This window comes from Eublepharis macularius, chromosome 3, assembly GCF_028583425.1.
Source record: "Eublepharis macularius isolate TG4126 chromosome 3, MPM_Emac_v1.0, whole genome shotgun sequence".
In the NCBI taxonomy this organism is placed as follows: domain Eukaryota; kingdom Metazoa; phylum Chordata; class Lepidosauria; order Squamata; family Eublepharidae; genus Eublepharis; species Eublepharis macularius.
In genome coordinates, this window is record NC_072792.1 from 49,390,815 (window position 1) to 49,401,136 (window position 10,322).

A 10,322-nucleotide genomic window follows, 5' to 3' on the forward strand; every position below is an offset into this window, starting at 1 on the left:
CGGGGGGGGGGAGAGTTAACTGAAAATTTCTAAGCAATTATTTTATTCGATTACTATGCATAGTATTAAGTAATAGTGGTGTTATTATAAGATTTATAAGGACAGAAACTAATTAATTTCATTGCTGGCTGATAATGGTATAACGGAGAATCTATATAATTAAAATGAATGAATATAAGAAAGGAGGGGGAAACATACAGTAGCATACAGAATAATACATGGTGTAGGGGTTAAATTGATTGATTTATATTGAAGGTATGTAATGTTTATAATGTATTTAACGCTATGTATAACAAAGGACAAATTGTTTGTCCCATATAGATGAGACCAGAATGAGTAAGACAGAGTATAGGCTACTAAAATGATTATTGAAGAATATATGCCAGAAATGTATTATTTAGTTGTTAAGTCAAATGGGAAGGGAAACAGAGATAGCACTGTGATATAATAGATAAGCTTAGAAGAGAGTGAAAGTATATGTTTAATAGTTAAAATAAGTTTGGAACGAGTAGGGGAAAATAGATAAGGGGTTGGAAAACTGTTGGAAGTCATCAAAAGGGGGGGAAAGGGAGGGGGTTAGAATTGGAATATTTAAAAGAAATTGATTGTAATGGACATAAAATATTTCTAATCCAATAAATTTTTTTTTTAAAAAGGAAGTGTTTGTAAACTGTTATTGGTCAACAGGTCAGGTGATTTTCTTTCAGGGTCAAGAAGACAGAGGAAGAAGAAGATTCTCCATTCAGTTATCACAGCTCTTTGTTTGTAACCAGTAGTGAGAATGTAGCTCCAGGCATTTGTTATTTTGTAGGCAATACTGTTAACCTTTTTCCTTTAGAAGTAAATGATTTTAAAAGCTAAACTCGTGTGCTGACTCTCTATTGTTTCAAGATCCATTGCACCTCTGAAGAAAAGCTATTTTTTAACCTTTTCCCCCAACAAAGTGGACCAGTTGAAGTAATTATTAAGGTGAAAAAGATGCTAGCGATTCATGTATATTGTTCTTTGAATAACAGCAGTATGGTATGGCTTTGGATAGGCAATATGAGATCATTAACTCTCTAAAAAGGCAAACCTTATGAGTTATATCATCCCGCTTTCAGATAATACTGCCAGTCATTGCTGCATCTCAAAATAGTCTAGGAGACTCAAAGTTATCTCAGAAGTCTCAGTCAACTTGAGAGGAACAATCCTTACTGAAACTACTCCTTTTTAGCTCTCCAGAGAGCGAGCTAAAAAGAAGAAAGCAAACAAACAAAGTAACTGCAGACAAAAGTATCTCCTTTTCAAGTACAACATAATTCTCTCTCTCATTGTCTCACAGCAAACATGAGAAGGGGGTGGGAGTAGAAGACACTCTGTTGTGCCAGCCAGGAAAAAGGTGGGGAAATAGCTTCCAATGCTACAAAAAGAAACTTTTCAGCAACTTGAGGAAGCCAAGCAAGAAGTGAGAAGGAAAACAAAAGGGAAAAGGTGGGAAACTGCCTCCAGAGCAAAGAAAAAAACCCACTTCATAGAGCAAACTGTATCCCAGCAACACCAAGAGAAGAGGCAGAGTGGAAAACACTAAAATCTTCACAGCTATTCTGCTGTGTCTGGAAAGAAATGGGCAGAAAGTCAGCTTCATGACTGCAATAAAAGGGAGGAAAGTAGGGAAATTCTGCTGTAGCAATGCGCAGAGCATACTTGCTGCAGAGGAACAAGTGCAGGGAAAAATGCCTCTGCACTAGAACCTACAACTATATAGTCAAGCTTTTAAGGTTTCCTCAAAATTTGAAAATCCTTTAAAGAGTTATGATGACCTCGTCCAGTCCTTAAGGCCACTTTTGGTAGGTGCTTGAGAGGGAAAACTGGTCAAGACCAATTTGTCATCTAAACCTTGGTTTGATCAAAGCTGTATTTGTGCTAAAATGCTTTAATCTATGCCTATAAGTTAGCACTGAGAGCTGATGAAAAGACCAGACAGGATGCATATCGTTCTCTTTCATTTTTAAAAAAGAAATATAAATAACTGGTTGCCCACTGTAAGAAAGAACATACCAGAAAACTGTGGGCCAATCTAATTGAAGCAGCTACGAGCAAAAACTCAGTGGTGTTCTGGAAACTAGTGTCAAACCGCACCTCCACAGCCGCCTCCCCCTTGGCTTCCTGTATCCCCCCAGATAAATGGACTTTTTTTCCAAAAAATGTATGATGATCTTATTCAACCCCCTCCTGCCCTAACAATAGAAAATCTGGCCAAATGCCCCCCAGTTCATGCCGAAGAGGTAAAAGCTTATATTAGCCAGTTAAAGAATGCAAAAGCCCCTGGGCTTGATGGAATATCTCCAGAATTACTAAAAACAAATAAGGACTGGTGGGCAACTTTCCTAGCCTCCCTATTTACTTATATTGATGAAACCGGCTACATCCCCAATGATTGGGGAATGGCTATAGTAGTCCCCTTCCATAAGAAGGGAAAGAAGGAGGATCCATCCAATTATAGACCCATCAGCTTACTAAGCATTGTAAGCAAGTTGTCTACAAAACATCTGCTGGAGAAATTTTTAGACTGGCTAGAACAGGAGGATATAATTGCTGATGAGCAAGCTGGGTTTAGAGCTGGCAGGTCAACAATAGATCACTGCCTAGTAATGCAACACCTTGTAGAGAAATACGCTACAGGAGACCAAGCATCACTTTACCGGGCATTTGTTGATTTAAAAGCAGCTTTTGACACAGTCTCTAGAAATACACTTTGGAGGAAACTGCAGGCCTCCTCTACTGATAGGCGACTGCTGTTCCTTTTGGGGGCTATGCACAAGCAAACTGCCCTGAGTAAGGTGCAGCCGAATTGGGCATTTGACTGACCCCATTCAAACTTACAGGCAGGTGTGCCTTCTAGCCCCCTTTCTGTTTATCTTCTACATCAACAATTTGGTAAACCTTTTGAATGACCCTGGATTGCACCCTCCCAAATTAGCAAATAGGCACATTCACGTACTGCTCTATGCAGATGATGCTGTATTACTTTCTAGGACCCCCATAGGGCTGAAACGAGCTCTAAAAAAGTTCTCCCAATTCTGTGATACTGAACACCTTCTAACTAATTACCAAAAAACTAAGATCCTGGCTTTCGGTAAAAATCCAAAGATCAGACGATGGGAGCTTCAGGGGCATCAGTTAGAACAACTTACCAGCTTCAAATATTTGGGTGTAGTTTTGCAAGCCTCAGGTACCAAAACAACACATAGCAGCTTCCTCCTCTTTCTCTCAACTTGAGAGAGTGCAGTCCAAATTCCTTAGAGCCCTATTACAAGTGCCCAAATGCATGCCTAACTCATGGGTTAGACTGGAAACAGGAATGTTAAGGGTAGAGGCCAGAATCACCATCCTTTCAATTTTCAAAAGGCTGTCAGGACGTCTAAACCCGCAACGTCTGCTCCCTCTGTTATTCCAAGACAAATTTCAATCTAATTGGCAAAAGGCGACTCTGAAATCCCTGGGAAAATTGGGTCTTTCCCCTCAAAGTTTGCAAGTCATGGGGTTAGACCGAGCAAAATCACTCATTAAGCAGAGAGTGACAGACATTGAAAGACAAACATTTTCTTAGAGCACCAGGTTTTATTTCTTCAGATACTACTAAATATATTGCCGCTCCTGCAGCCTATTTTTACTTTCTTGAATCCAGTAACTCCAGAAGGGCATTTGCTTTAGCTAGAAGTTCAACTCTACCCTCTGCCGTCCTGGAAGGAAAGTTTAAAGCTGTCCATTACTCTCTTAGGCTTTGCTCCTATCCCGTAAGAGAAATTGACTCAATGGAGCACATCTTCTTCAACTGCCCAAGTCATAGTAAAATTAGAGCGGAAACCATTAGTCCATTAGTAGAAAGATTCCTTGGAAGTTCAAATAAAATCAAACTTGATTATCTTTTGTCTGATCGGAATCACCAGACACCACATCAAGTAGCAAGATTCTGTGCCCAGGTCTACAAGCAACGTAAATCGCATAAGGCAGCTTAAACTACTAATTTATGATGATCTTATTTTTTTACTCTTATATTTATTCATCGTTCTTCCCCAGTATCCAGTCTCGACTGTTTTTAAACTGATTTGCAAATGGTTTTATATGTACTGGTCGCAGACTGTAATAATAAACTTGACTTGACTACCTCTGCACTAAGAACAGCAGAAATACCTGAACCTACTTCATGGGGTGAATTATCCTAGCTACCACCAGAAGAAGCTGAGAAATGGAGAAAAGCGGAGGGTGTGGTGTCAGTGTTGAAGAGAATGATAGCACATTGAAAGAGCTCCGTCTCTCCCATGCCTGAAATTTAAAATTTATGTTGGAAGGGTAAAGTAAAAATATTTCCCCTTCCAACGTAAAGATACACTAAGAGATCCGAAACGCAGATTCATATTTATTAAAGGCACTATAGAAAACCAAACTTACACATTTGGCTCAATTTATGCCCCAAACCAAAACAGCCCAATGAAATTCTAAAACAAAGTTCATTAGAATACACATGTATCACTTAGTATAATGTGCTCTAAACCATATTTTCATGACAAACCCACAGAAACAGCAGCAACATAATCTAAGAGTGTAATGGAAAGCAACAAAGGAACAGAAGGATTAAAAGTATCCTGCTCACTAGGTTGGAGGCAAGTTCTGACGACAACAGGGCCAACAACAAAGATTCTCAGGTCAAACTCCATGGTCAAGTAACAGATTCCCAAATCAAAGACTGTGACCCACCAAGGCTCAGGCAGCCAGAACCACAGAGCTCACCAACAGCCAAATCCAGAATACCACAATTGTGACTAGCTAATCCCATGCTAGCTGCAGCCTTATAAAGGGAGTTTCTCCTACAGGTGAGGCTGGGTTCATTAAGCTTCTTGCTCCAAGCTGGCTCATCTCTGCTACTCAGGAGGAGTAGATCAGATCCTCTACTGGCTCTCCTGACATTTCCTCAGCAGGGGGAAGGCCGTGGGCTGCCAGGCATGTGCTCCTGTGCTTGGTCCATGCCTCTGCCCTTACCCTCAGCCTTCGCTGCTCCTGGGGTTCTTTGGGAGACAGTGGCAGTTCTGGCAGCAGGAAGGTCCATGCTAAGGCCACCTGGCTTGATGACACTGTGGTTGCCAACCCTCCTGGAGATCCCCACAAATTACAACTAATCTCCAAATGACAGGTTTTAACATTCTCCGAGACATGGAGACTTCTTAGGCTGGCCTATGTGGAATTATACCCCACATAGGTACTACCTGACAATTGATGCCAACCCACCTAGAGAACTCCGAGAGTTACAAATTATACCCCACTGAGGACCCTCCATATTATGATTACCATACCTGGAGATCTCCTTCCATTTCAGCTGAACTCCATATGTCCTATTTTACCTAAATTGGAGACAATGTTGGTATTGGGTATTGGCAACTGAGTGTCTGAAGCACCTCCTTACAGTAGTTGCCAACTTGGGGGTTCAGGGGGCTTATTCAGGGGGTACTAAATTGGCTCCTGAGCGTAGGAAGAAAGTGCAAGGCATGTAAGTGATATATAAAAGTAATATATAAAATCCTTTTTCTTCAAATCTATATCCATAACTCTTGTAGGGGACAGTCTCTGGAGTTCAGGGGTATGTGATTTGGAGTGATCCAAAGATTGTTTTGGGTTTCAGAGAGCTTATATTTTCACCACTTCCTTATTCAAAGCCATGTCTAATACAAGGCGCTTGGAGGGAGGCCACATTCGAGGTCTTACATCCAGAACCAGAGAATGGATCAGCACCAGCACATGTCCTCTTGTAGGGGACAGTCTCTGGAGTTCAGATCTGTGTGATTTGGAGTGATCCAAAGATTGTTTTGTGTTTCAGAGGGCTTATATTTTCACCACTTCCGTATTCAAAGCCATGTCTAATACAGGGTGCTTGGAGGGAGGCCACATTCGAGGCCTTAGGTCCAGAACCAGAGACTGGATCAGCACCAGCACATGCCCTCTTGTTAAGTGCAAAATTTTGCACCTTTGTGGTTCATTCTCCCTTTTCTGACCAACCACAATAAAAATTAAAATAAAATCCAGGAGTCCTTCTTGAATTGAAGCAAAACAGATGGTTTTTATTTACCCAGTGGATGAGCCCTTTTTCTTACACAGAAGTAGACAGTCTCCTTGTGTGTAAAGGTTCAACCCCTTACAATAGAAGCGAAGAGCAATTAATACTTTCAGATAATCATAACAATATTACAATATTCTAATATTTGTTATCTTATTGGCTCATAGAGTATCTAGGGTTAGTTCTGATTTGAAGATGCAATTCTGGGTTGGCTCTTCTACTTGGGGGAATTCCAAATCCTGCAACCCCTTATCTTGTCCTCAATTTAGAAGGACACCCTCTAACCTCTTACCTACTTTCTTCTGGGCATAATACTTTCAATAGCGCCAATACGTCTCAATCTAGCAACCTTGATACCCTCTGATAACTGAAGTCTGTTGGTAGGGGATGTTTTTTCCCTCTGTGCCCTTTCCCCCAGTTCCTTCTCAGCCTTAAGGAAGATACGGCCACAGGTGGCCAAAACCAGCTTGCTGCATCAAATCAGTTTTCTACAAAAGGCTCTCTGGTACTGATTCCTATTGGAATCTTATAGAATAATATGACATATGCATAATATTTTATAAGTGCAGCTCTACAAGCAGTATATTATTAGTTCTCAGTTCTTGCAGAGTTTCAGCATACTTCTCTTGGTCTTCTTGTTTCAAGTGTCATATTCTTACAGGTTGCATTACAAGTACTAAATTGGCTCCTGAGCGTAGGAAGAAAGTGCAAGGCATATAAGTGATATATAAAAGTAATATATAAAATCCCTTTTTTCCCCCAAATCTATATCCATCACTCTTGTAGGGGACAGTCTCTGGAGTTCAGGGGTGTGTGATTTGGGGTGATACAAAGATTGTTTTGGGTTTCAGAGAGCTTATATTTTCACAACTTCCTTATTCAAAGCCATGTCTAATACAGGGTGCTTGGAGGGAGGCCACATTTGAGGCCTTAGGTCTAGAACCAGAGAATGGATCAGCACCAGCACATGTCCTCTTGTAGAGGACAGTCTCTAGAGTTCAGGGGTGTGTGATTTGGGTTGATCCAAAGATTATTTGGGTTTCAGAGGGCTTATATTTTCACCACTTCCTTATTCAAAGCCATGTCTAATACAGGGTGCTTGGAGACAGGCCACAAAATCGAGGCTTTAGGTCCAGAACCAGAGACTGGATCAGCACCAGCACATGTCCTCTTGTAGGGGACAGTCTCTGGAGTTCAGCTGTGTGTGATTTGGGGTGATCCAAAGATTATTTGGAGTTTCAGAGGGCTTATATTTTCACCACTTGCTTATTCAAAGCCATGTCTAATACAGGGTGCTTGGAGGGAGGCCACATTCGAGGCCTTAGGTGCAGAACCAGAGACTGGATCAGCACCAGCACATGTCCTCTTGTAGAGGACAGTCTCTGGAGTTCAGGGGTGTGTGATTTGGGGTGATACAAAGATTGTTTTGGGTTTCAGAGGGCTTATATTTTCACCACTTCCTTATTCAAAGCCATGTCTAATACAGGGTGCTTGGATGGAGGCCACATTTGAGGACTTAGGTCTAGAACCAGAGACTGGATCAGCACCAGCACATGTCCTCTTGTAGGGGACAGTCTCTGGAGTTCAGATCTGTGTGATTTGGGGTGATCCAAAGATTGTTTTGTGTTTCAAAGGGCTTATATTTTCACCACTTCCTTATTCAAAGCCATGTCTAATACTGGGTGCTTGGAGACAGGCCACATAGGAGGGCTTAGGTCCAGAACCAGAGACTGGATCAGCACCAGCACATGTCCTCTTGTAGGGGACAGTCTCTGGAGTTCAGATCTGTGTGATCTGGGGTGATCAAAAGTTTTTTTCTGCTGCAGTTGCTGCCCCTTTCTTCTTATTGAATTGTTCTGGGGGCATCCGATTTTGAAGCTGTTTACTTAAGATCTGGGTTTTGTAGGATGATCCAATATAGGTCAACTTAGAGTGCTGAGTCTTCTGAATCTGGAGGTATATAATATGTGCCCCTGCAAACTTCTTTTTGGAGTTTAGAGCTTTTCAGTTTTCCCACAATATTTTTCTTTGGCTTTGCCGCTTTGCGAATAAGGAATAAGGAATAAGGAACTGCGAATAAGGAACTGGGAACTGGGAACCAACTTCAGCTTCATCAGAGTTTCTGGGTATGAAAAAGGAGGCTCTGATTCAGAAGTGCAAAGAGTTAAATTTACCTCATAAGGAGAATAGTGTCGAAGAACTGAGAGTTATACTGATACAAAGCAGTGTGGAGCCTAATAGAACGGCAGAGGAGAGAGACCCTGAGGGACTGCAAAACCGTAGTCCAGAATATTTAGAGTTTCTGAGGGAAAAGTTGAACGTTGAAACAGAACAAAAACAGTTTGAGAGGGAAAAGTGGAATGAACAAAAGCAGATTGAAAAGGAAAAGTTGAACGCTCAAGCAGAACTTAGAACTCGAGAAATAGAACAAAAACAGTTTGAGAGGGAAAAGTGGAAAGCTGAAATGGAACTTAGAGTTCAAGAGATGGAAAGACAAACTAGTTTGAAAGCAGAAAGATTACAACTAGAAAGGGAGAGACTTAAGAATGGGGACAAAAAGGAGGGAAACTCTGAACCCAGAGCTGATTTACCTCGAGTTACCCCAAAAGATTTTATGGTGTATGTGTCAGGAGAAGATCCACAAATTTTCCTATCCACTTTTGAAAGGTCTGCTCAGAACTGAGGAATGTCAGGTTCAGTGTGTATATGAGCTGTACTGACTCCATTTTCTAATGCTTCTAGTGTCTAAGTGCTTTCTCCACAGGTGCACAAGTTTCCAAGCAGACTTCTCACCAAAAGAGATTGTTTTGTCTAACAACGTTCCACCCAAGATTGGCCTTGAGAGAGTCCAGCTTCCCAAGTCTGAAAGATGTTGTTTTGAGAACTGTGGGGGGAGGCTGGTTCAGCTGGGAACTGTTACTTTGTACCTCATGCTTTGCCCTTCATTGGTAACAATGCTCTTGTACCATCCTGAATCTCCTATTCAGGACAGTGGACTATAATGAACCATTTCTGCAGTAAAGTTTCCTTATTCAAACAATGGACTCTTGTTTGCTTGTAAAGGAGAACCTGTAGGAAGGACATTATCTAGCCACAGTCTGACAAGGAATACCAGAGACTCAATAGATGAAGTATTTAGCCAGTTTAATTAGAGGGGAATTGGCTGAGATCTACAACACATTTCCCTCAGATAAACCTGTTTTTTATGCTGAATACAAAGAGGCAGTATATGACAGATTTAGGCTAGGTGCTGATTACTTCAGAAAGAAGTTTAGAAGTCTAGTGCCTCAGAAAGAGAAGTCATTTAAGTTTTTTAGTGCCAAACCGACAGACTATTTTGATAAGTGGATTTCATCTGCCAAAGCTAACTCTAAAGAGGGAATAAGGGATCTAATGATTTTGGATCAGTTTTTATTTCAACTTCCTTCAGAGACCAGACTTCTGGTTAAAGATAAACTTCTAGTGAATGTCAGCCAAGCATCAGAATGAGCAGATAAATTAACACTTAATAGAGGAGGTTGGGATCGCCATGAAAAGAAAGACTATTGTTATAAAGCAGAGTTTAAATCAAGTAAAGGACAAGAGGGAGAAAGGAAAGGAACACATGAGAGTTCTGAGATTATAAAAGTCAGGATAAAAATACAGAAAGAAACCAAGATGGATACTGGAATTATAGAAGATGTTTTGTATGTGATCTGAAAGGGCATTTAGCTTACAAATGTCTAAAGAACCAATCCAGGCCAACAACACTTGAGCATGTATGGAGGGTCACTAGAACTGACTCAGATGATCAGCTTAAAGAACCTAGAGACTCCAAAAGCTCAACAAACACAAATAAAACATCTAGTAAGAACACTGCCTTACCCATAAACACTGAAGAAACAGTTTATTTGTGTGGGGTAAAGATAGATAAGGTTGCACAGGATACTGAACTGAGAGAGGTGGTACAAATAAATGGGTGAGATGCTTTAGCCATTCTAGACACAGGAGCCTCAGTAACACTGGTCAGGGTGGATTTGGTTGATAAGAAAAACCTGATTCCAGATAAGCAAATATCCTTGCAAGGTGTGTGGGGAAATTCTAAAAGAGTGCCACTAGTCCAGCTAGAAATTAACTGGAAAGGAAAGGAAGGATATTTTCCTGTAGCAGTTATTAAAGAACAGAAAATACAGGTAATATTGGGAAGAGATGTAATGGGAGCAAAAGCAAGAATTCAAATATGCACTGAGTC